Source organism: Salvia splendens, chromosome 11 (assembly GCF_004379255.2).
Source record: "Salvia splendens isolate huo1 chromosome 11, SspV2, whole genome shotgun sequence".
Classification (NCBI taxonomy): Eukaryota; Viridiplantae; Streptophyta; class Magnoliopsida; order Lamiales; family Lamiaceae; genus Salvia; species Salvia splendens.
The window spans coordinates 20,137,358-20,147,490 of NC_056042.1; the positions used below are offsets into that span (position 1 = coordinate 20,137,358).

The 10,133-nt window shown below is 42.6% G+C and overlaps 1 long non-coding RNA gene across 1 annotated transcript; it reads left to right on the forward strand.

The window, feature by feature from the left end:
• The first annotated feature begins 466 nt into the window (after positions 1–466).
• On the forward strand, positions 467–2,835 carry LOC121755126. The gene is made up of 3 exons (XR_006040638.1): positions 467–582; positions 688–740; positions 2,338–2,835. It is a non-coding gene; the product is annotated as an uncharacterized LOC121755126 (long non-coding RNA).
• The last annotated feature ends 7,298 nt before the right edge of the window (positions 2,836–10,133 follow it).

The following is a 10,133-nucleotide window of genomic DNA, read 5'->3' on the forward strand; positions in this document are numbered from 1 at the left end:
GTCAAGAGCGGGCTGAACACGTTGTCGCCTCCAGAACCAAGGGAACAGTCGGCCTTGCAGTATACATAAGGGTTCGTCCCACCCCATTTGTCCTGGGGTATCTGTTTGACTGTTTCTAGTAGTTTAGTTTCATCAAAAGGTTGGCTCTGTTTGCTCATTGGTTTGAGTGATCTGATGATATGCTTTGAATAATAAATCTATTAGATCCATCCAGCTATTTTAAGTTTTAGAGTCTGATATTGAAGGAGGGTCGATTTCATCAGCATTTTGGTTTGATTAAAGATGGAGATATCTGCCTCCATTGTTCTACTGTTGTAAAAAGTAAAGTTGCCACATTCCTAGTTAAAGAATCTTGTTTTAGTGGAAAAGGCTGGCTGCTGAATTAATCGGCAAAAATGAGTAAATGCATATTTTCGGGCTATATATATGTGTATATGAAGCAGTCATGTTTTAATGGATGACAACACGAGATATGACCTTCGATTCTTATATAAATACGCCTCAAGTGTTCCAAATTTTATTACAGAATATAGGGTTTTTCGCTGCCACTGCCTCTATTGCATTTACATAGCAGCAGAAGAGGTAAACATTTCCCATATGTTTTTCTTTCCATTACAATTAGGTTGTTTGATCTTCGTATCGAAATAACTGATCGTCTATTTTGTGGTTTCTTCTTCCGGATGGAAGCGTTCAAGCTTGGGATCTCGTAATCGGAGGTTTTGTTCACTTTTTACCGAGAGGTTTGTTTAAATTCTAGGTATTAATTTATTGCACTCAACTGTAATAATAGATCTATGCAATATTAACATTGATAATGTGTATCTTAGTTAGAATGTTAGATCTTGAACTTTATGATGGCGTGTTTAAATTTATATGAACTTTTCATGTTTTGTGTTATCCATTTTGTGCCTTGTCATAATCTCCTATCTCTGTATTAATGTTCGATATTGTCTTGTTTAAATCTTGCTATCATGGAGTCATGTTGAGGATTGTTTGTGTTTGAACTTATTTTATGGTTTGGGAAGTTTATTTGATTGTAACGAAGCCAACTTAGCCGAATTTATATCTGGTTTGTTTTGTATAATCAGTGCTATCGTGCCTGCACAAAAGGCCAACTTAGTTCACAATTCTTGCACAATTTGCATTGTCTAATGTGTTTTTTTTGGGTGTGTATTTAAGCCATGTTAGATTGTTATTATTTTTACCTTGCAATCGATCCTTTTAGGCTGTTATTTGAATAGATGAAACAAGTGAAAATGGACGAAGGAAATAGGGTATCTGTTTCTAGTAGTTTAGTTGCCTTTGTTTACTCATTGGCTTGAATGATATGATATGATATGCTTTGAATAATAAACTTATGAGATCCATCCAGCTATTTTAAGTTTTAGAATCTGATATTGAAGGATGGTCGATTTAATCATCATTTTGGTGAAAGCTGGAGTTGCCTCCATGATTCTACTATTTAAAAAAGTAAAGTTGTCATTCCTAGGTAAAGAATCCTGTTTTAGTTGAAGAAAGCTGACTGGCCGAATTAATTGGCAAAATGAGTATACGGAGCTATATATGAAGAAGTCGTGTTTTAATAGAAGACGACACAGAGATATGACCTTCGATTCTTATATAAGTACGCCTAGCCTTAAGCGTTCCGAATTGAAATAAGGAATATAGGGTGTTTTGCCGCCACTGCTTCTATTCCATTTACATAGCAGCAAAAGAGATAGACATTTCCCCCATTGTTTTTCTTCCCATTTGGATAAAAGCGTGGATCTTGTAATCAGAGCCAACTTAGTCGAATTCAATGTCTGGTTTTGTCTTGTTTGATGTTGTCTTGTTTAGATCTTGCTAGCATGATGTTGTGTCGAGGATTGTCTGTGTCTTTAACTTCATTTATGGTTTGGGAATTTTATTTAATGAAGCTAACTTAATGCGAATTCGTGTCTGGTTTGTCTTGTATAGTTCGTGCTATCGTGCTTGCACAATAAATGCTCAATTCATGCACAATTCGTCTGTCTAATGTGTTTTTTTCCGATTGAAATCTGTAACTGTATTTATTACCTCAGTAGTCCTTACATGGGTATGTATTTAAGCCATGTTAGATTGTTGAGAATTTTGAGAAAAAAATGGAACAAGCAGAAATGGAAGAAGGAAATGGGGTGGATCACTTTGCTCGCATCTCCCAGAGGAACTACTCTTGTTGATATTAAGCCGGTTTGAAAACCTGTGTCGATGGTCTATTTTGCTTCGACTATTTATAAAATAAAACCTGTTCATTTGACTCTTCCAACTACTACACACTCTACTGAATCAGCTGATGAGATCTGTGAACTTCTCCCCAAGCTGGCAGGCTTTACCAGTGAAGAAATGAGTGAATTCATCAAGTCCTCACCGATAAAGGAGTTGGGCTTCTTCTCATTCGTTCGGAACTTCAAGGAACTCAGATCTATTTCGCTGGAAATTTTTCTGGAACTACCGGCTTATGTTCCCGGGCAGGCTTCTTCATCTTATGAGTCTTCTTCATCTGATGAGGCTTCTTTATCTGATGCGTCTTCATCCGATGACGAGTACACATACATTGCACCAGCAGACCACACATTGCTTCTCTTTGGATGTTGCGAGGTCCGTTGTTGGAGTAAATATAAAGAATCATTCGTCACAGCTGATCCAAGTTCAACAATGTCGGCATCAAACTCACTCCTCTCTCGTTTAGTTAAATGTTAATTTGGGACTAACTTTGATATGGGAACGTTTCTACAAATGGTTTTGTTCGTTCAATTCTATTTTCAAACGGATGTTTCATGTTTGTATAATAATATCTCCGTCGTACTTTTGCACTATTTTGCACCATTTTGCTCTTTTAGTCCACTTATTCTATTAATTTGTCTATTCCCCCATTTTTCTCTCACCGCTCTTATTTTTCCATTTTTCTTAATTTCATTAACTTTTTTAAAAAATAAATCTCTCATATACACATAAAAAAATCACAACAATAACTTTAATATGATTGGAAGGCCTCGAAAGGGGCGCGAATTCGAACCAAGTTATATTGAAAATAACTGAACCGATTGGATCAGTTAGCAAATGTCGTTGCCACTTGATCGATTCAAACTCACTCTCGCTCGTTTCCTACCAATGTAATTTGTAAACTCCCATTTTTGTACTACTTTAACAGTAAAGCGGCAAGTTCGGGGTCGATCCCGCAGAGAAGTTGGTGTGTCGAGAGTGTGTGTAGTGAACAGGGGGTTGGCTGCTGCCACGCTTTAACTTGGAAGTTTTTAACTACTGTTTTTACTCTAAGCAGAATTAAACTTTCTAACTTGATCAATGTAAATTTAACTACTGGGTCAAGTGAATTGCAGGTGAAAACGTAACAGTAAATGCGAGTATGAAAACGTAATAACTTTAATTAAACTAAACTGAGAGCAGTACAACGTGAAATTGAAACTAAGCTAATACTTCGGAAAATAAGAAAGCAAGTAAAACCGAGAAGAATCTCGGCGGGTAATTTAGGAATACACCGACAGATAGCAAGTATTCTGCAGCGCCTCTTTAATTCTCATTTCTTACTACGTATTACTTTATCTAAGCTAAATTATTCTAGAGAACTGGACTAAGCTAGAGAACTAAACTAAGCTAAACTAGACGGAAAGTAAAGGATCCGATTCTTTCTTGTGATGGCACACCCTCTATTTATAAGTTCGATTCGGCCTCCAGCTGGATAACGATCTTGATAGAGAATATTCACTCATGCTGAGAATGAGCGACTCATTTATTGTTACGTGCCAATTCTGTAAATATTGATTGACGCTTCATGTGCAATCAGTAACAGAACATGACTCAGCTCATCCTTGCGTCTCATAAAGCTAGCACGTGTCCCTCTTCCTAGAACTGCGTCCGTGTACGAGAATGGCTGCACACATCCAGGCTGCATTTCACTACGTGGTCTTTTCTTCTAGAAGCCAGCGGTGCCCCGCTAACTGCTTGATCAGCTTCCCCCTGATTCAAACTCCCCCGATTCTTGGCGCTCTTTATCGCGCTTTTGACTTGCTTGATCAGTTCGGCCTTGCTGCCTTTGGCTAAGCGGACAGAAATATAGGGGGAAATCATTAAGGGACGCAATTTTGATTTGTGGATTTTTGCAGCTTTTGCAGGGTGGCAGCGGCTGGGAAGGGGCGCGTGAAGCAGAGAGAGTGGACACGCCGACCAATCAGGAGTCGGTATTCTCAACCGCCTCTCCCTCGAAAAGATGCGATTTGGAACCGCCTATAACCGGTTGCAAACCCACAGCTGCCCTATTCCAAACCATAACCAGTCGTCTCCCCAATTTTTCACTTCACAATTTCACTCTGCAAATTTTTCTCTCTGCAAAATTTCCACCGTCACTCCACAAACACCAACCCCCACTTTATACCCAGAATTTCACAGTTCTAAGCCATGGGAAGGAAGACATTCGCAACAAAAATCAAACCCACTTCAACCCGCAGGGAAGAAAAACCAGAATCACCACCACCGCGGGAAGAACGGCCGCCGAGCCCACAACCGCAACCGCAACCGCAACCATCGGAGCCGGCTCCTCAAGCGCCAACAATGGTCTTCTTGGAAGCAATGGCGGCGTTTCTTCGACAGCAGGACCCCAATAGGGATTGGTCGGCGGCGTTGGCCGGTTTGGGTCAAACCGGGGGACAAGAGAGAGTAATCGGAGAAAATCCTTTAGAACCGATTGTGCCATCTACAGCAACACTCCCCACCCCCATTGCGACTTCCTCCGGAATTCCACCAGAAAGAGAAGCTCCATCGACTACCCCACCACCTAAGTCCTCGGAACCCTCAGAAACTCAACACAGTGATTCAATGGAGATTGACCCCATTTCAGCTCATTACGATTCCGACTCGGAAGAACGTGAAGCGAGGAAAGGTCAGCAACAGGGGAGCCTACAGGGAGCAGTTGAGTCAGAGAAAACGCTGACGGCGGCAGTCGTTCCCCAAAAAATGGCGAGGGAGGAGATAGATCTGAACGAATCAGCCAAGAAGCAGGGCATAATGACCGATGAGGAATTTCAGGCTATTTTAGATGATGTCAATCGGATGGAAGATGACACTGTCGTGGTGGCTGAGGGGCTAGACCTTGCATCACGAGTAGTAGGAGAGAGTGAAGAAGCCGAAGAAGGAAACCGCTCGGAAAGCCAAGCTAGGGAAGAAGAGATTATGCCGGAATCACCCCAGCCAGAACCAGAGAGCGGTGATACATCTATTGCAGCACAGGAAACGAAAGCAAAAGAAACAGAAGCAAGATCAGAAGTACCCAACCCAGTGGCACCTCCGGTGACAAAACCGAAGGCCGTCAAGAGGAAGTTGGTGTTGAAGGGCGAACCTAAAGCTAGACAACCAAAGCCGCAAAGGGTATCTCAACGATGCTTAGGGTAGTGGGCAGCTAGTAAGGCGAAGACTAACACAGAGGCAGATCCCGTGGAGATCTTGAGTGAAGAAGAGAGGACCACTCCTACAAAACCTGGGGAGGAATCTTTACCTGTTACTGACCTAGAGGATACTGCAATGGAAACCGAAGCGGTCTCTCCAACACTGAGTGGCCAAGGTGAAGAGGCTGACGGGATGGCTGAGGGTCTGGACCTCGCATCCGGGTCAGTAGGCCACAAGGAGACCGGTCCTACTGCCCAGGATCAATTTTCAACACAAGCTGAGAAGGAACCCGAAGAAAAAAAAGACGAGGATGATGGAGAAGGAGCTAGATACCGTGAAGAGAGAAAACGTAAGGGGAAGGCCCCTATGAAGAAGAAGCCCAGCAACAAGAAGCCACGTAAAGTGAACACTAGCATAGTCATTACTGAGTCAGTTCAGCGAGCCCAGGAATACCGGAGGGAACAGAGTGCTAGCGAATACGATATCAGTGAAGAGTCATAATCGGACATCGATATTTCCCCAGAGAACAAGGAGTACAGTGAGCAACAGCTTCCGCACGATCATCGGGAGCTAGTACATCCCTCGGTAGAGAGACTGAGGTACCGGCGCTGGACAGTGGACCTTACTGATGATCTGGTGGAGGAGATGAAGCTTTTCGACTCGAAGGAGCTACAAAAAGTTTTCGATAGCAAGGATGAAGGGAGTAAGCAAGTAAAGAGCGGAAAGGTACTTCATATTCCTTCTTTAGATAAGTTGGGTGCCCGCGAGCAGTTTCTCTCTTACTTGCACGCGTTAGGATTCGAATGGTTGTTGGAGAATGGAGATCCGAGTGTCCCGGTTAGATTAGCGAAAGAGTTTTTCACGACCTTTAGGTTTAAGGTCACCACTGATCTAGATGAGTAATGTATCAGTTTTAGGCTGTTTGGCGGAGAGATACGGATGAATCTGATTGAGTGGACCGTGCGTCTGGGAATGTGCAGTTTGGAGGAGGCCATAGGGCCTGAGTGGAGAAGTAGGGAGCGGGGAATTCCCCGCAGACATATGGAATTTGAGCCCCAGGCGGCATGGGAGGAGTTAACTTACCCAGCCTCTGGAGAATTTACATCCACTCTCTCTCGCTCAATCCATTTCAATAACCCAATCCTACGCCTAGTCCAGCTTCACTTGGACTTCAAGTTGTTGGGGCAGTCGAACTCCGCTGTTAGGACATCGATGACGGAGTTATACCTTCTCTGGTGTGCCAAGCACGGAAGGAAGTTATATCTGGGTTTTTGGACCGCCTACCAATGCCATCTAATTGCCACCCACCCAGCGAGAAACTTCACTCTGCCATATCTTGGGAGTGTTAGTCAGAAACAACATCATCATCACGGAGGCCGAAGACTTATCCGACCAGATCATGGTGGATCCTCCTGGTCTCTTTGATACACCTTTGTTCATCTGAACGAACACCGTTTACATGAGGCATGGCGTACCACATTTCTACGCAATGGGAGAAGAAGCTATACCGACTGGGAGATCTGCAGCACATCCGGGAACACAAGATCAGGAGCAGAGATAGGAAAGGCTAGAGAAGGCAGTGGAAGAGTTGGCGGAAGAGAATCGAAGAGCAAGAGCGGAGTTAAGCCGTTTGGCAACTGTGATGGAAGGAATTTTGAAAGAGTTGGGAACCGGGAAGTTGGTTCATGAATCTGGACCGAGTGGCCATGGAGGCCGAACTAATGAACCACGAGTATCAGAGGAGGTATTAACCGAGACGAAAGAAGCAGAGCAGAAAGAAGAGGCGGAACAAGAGGAAGGAGACGCCGAAGAGTCGGCAGAATCTGGGAACAAGCAGTCCGAGAATGAGGAGGAGCAACCGGAAGAACCACCTGCACCACAACCTGCCCCACGAAGGAGCAGGAGGAACAAGTGACCACCACCCCACCTGACCAGTTAGTTTTCTTTTTATTTTCAGTTTTTAGTTTTTCGTATTTTAATTGTGTTTTGTTTTTTTTTAGGTAGTATAATCTGTGTAGTACGTGCGTAAACCCCTTTCATAACACTTAGCCTACGCAATAGTCTAAGTGTGATAAGTAAAGGGTTTGCTATTTTTGGCGCATGTGTTTATGTTTTTTCTGTTTTCCTTTCTTGTATGCAGGTCAACTCACACTTAGCCTATTTATAGTGTAAGTGTGAGGAGTTTGTTGTATATACATGTTTCCTTTTGTTGGTTTCTGTTTAGATTTTTAAACTCTCCCACTTAGTCTATTATATAGTCTAAGTGTGAGAAGCTTTTAGTATAAGTATGTTTTGTTGAGTTTTGGTATTTCTGTGCGTCAACCATACTGGCCATTACCTTTTTCCACGTCACAGCCCCATCTGAGGACAGACATTGTGAAGTGGGAGGGGGAATGCACTGGCCAGTATGACATTTGTACATATGTGTTATCTATGTTTAAGTGTTTGCGTAGTGTCTAGGTCTAGTTTTTATTTGATTGGGCTTAAAACTTAACTGTCTTGAGCTGACGGTGAGGGGAATTGAGGGAGATAAGACATGCTGAAAAATGAAAACCACCCCCCTTAGTATCTCCTAGTCAGTATGGATGATGCGAGTATGAGAGAAAAGCCCACACTTAGAGCCAAAACACAAAAGCCCTATTTAAATGTGAGTTAAAAGCCTAAAGTGGAACCACTTTCTACTAATTCAGAAAAGAAATGAGTAGCAACACTGAACGCAGTAGGAACCCCCCCTCCCCAAATATATATATATTTATTTTCCAACCCTTAGAACCCCACTTTCTAGCCATACACATACCCAGATATAACCCCTAGCCCCTGGAATTGTGTGTGCAAGGCATAAGGCAAGAAGGCAACTGGCCAGAAGGTGTACAAGAAAGCAGAATCCAACTGGGCAAGAGTGATTGAAGGCCCAAGGAAGAAAATCGACCAGGGAGTCATCCCAGGTCCCAAAAAAAGAAGGAATAAGGGTGGCGAAGCCACAAAGAAAAAAAAAGAGAAGAATATGAAGAAAAATGGTCAGAAAAACCTGACCACAAAAAAAGAAAGAGAAGGAATAAGGGTAGCGAAGCCACAAGAAGCTACTGACCAGTTGGAGATCAAAACCAGAAGCGCCAGCCAAGAGAAGCAACAACCAAGAGCCCAAATGCACACAGTTCCCCCACATCAAATAAAATAGAAGTTTTTGAATCTTAGAGCCTTAGGAACATCCACCCAAAACACTATAAACCAATAGCCCCGTTTCAAGCCTTTAAGCCCTTCAGTAGCTGCACGTGAAATCTAAGTCCGAAGCAATTGTGGTCGAGCAATATGAGAGAATGCAGTCCTAACATTCCCGGTGAAGGTATGAGTGACTGAGTGAACCTAGTGTTTGGCCGAGAGTTTGGGCGATATTGACGAGCGGATATACTGACTGGGAGAGAAAAGAGGGGCGGCGGAAGTTCAAGGCTGTCTAAGCCCGGATTGAACCTGATCCCGATGGGAGGGATGGTTGAAAATATAGCCCAATTACTGTGTTAATGTGTCTAAGTGTTTTAGTTTTTCTTTTATGTGTTTGTCTTTGTTATGTGTTTTTCTTTGCGTCATAGTTAGAGTCTAGGGTAGGATAGAGTCGGTCAGGGGAGTAACCAGGCTAGAATTCGACTTACTTATTTTTTGTTTGTTCTTCACGCTTGAGGAAAAGCATGTGGTAAGTGTGAGCAGTTTGATAAGTCGTATTATAGGCCTTGGTTACTGGTCAGTATGATGTGCATAATTGATTATATCTGCAAAACAGTTGCTCAAAGTGTGCAGGTTGAGTGTTCTAGCCAGTAGGCAAAGCTTCAGATACTTCAGGTGAAAATGGCGTCAGAACGATTACATACTGACCAGTATGCATGCAAAAATGGCTCAAGAAAGAAGGATAGCTGGGACTGATCAACCACAATTAAGGGCAAAGAAGTCATCTCGCCACGAGGTTTTACCCTAAAATCAAGGGTAAGCATCCCTATAAAAGGAAGCCACTTGGAGAGAGAGAGGGGACTCTCATTCATCATCATCACTCTTAGGTAGAATTCTCTCGGTAGTTCAGTCCTTCAGCCCAGTCCAGAGTCTCATTCCTCGCTGCAACCAATGATCACCTGAGTTCCAGAAGTTCCTGGAGTTCCAGACGTTCTCATCTCAGTCAGCAAGATCGTAGTTAGAAGTTCCATCGCCCGGAGTGGCAGAAACAATCTTTATTTCGCTTTTGTAGTTTAAATTGCTTGCTTTTATTTACACTGGATGCTTTGTTGCTTTTGAATTCCGCTGCTTAGAAGTACTTCGTTTGAAGATCCGAACATGTTTGATGCTATGAAGCTGTTTTCTGTTCAGTTTACTTCGCCGATTTATTTTCCCTGCCTAGTTAGTGTAGATCTAGCGTTTTCGGTTATCTGTAGTGTTGAATCGCAATTTTTAGTCTAGTAGTTAAATTCTCTGAGTTAGCGAGTTTGTTTTCTGTTTGATTACGTTTGAAGATAGTTTCATGCAAGGTTCAGTTGATTGTTTCATATCATCGTTCGTGTTGACCAGTAGGCAGAGTTTCGATTTCAGTGTTTGATTTTTGATTTGGAATCTTTGATTGTAGATCTGAGTTCATGAGTTATTAATATGTGTTTTAATGGTGCTGAATCTGGTTTGTTTTCTGATTTTAGTTTGTGTTCGTTGAAGAAGATGATGTCCATATCAAATGTTGGGGACCA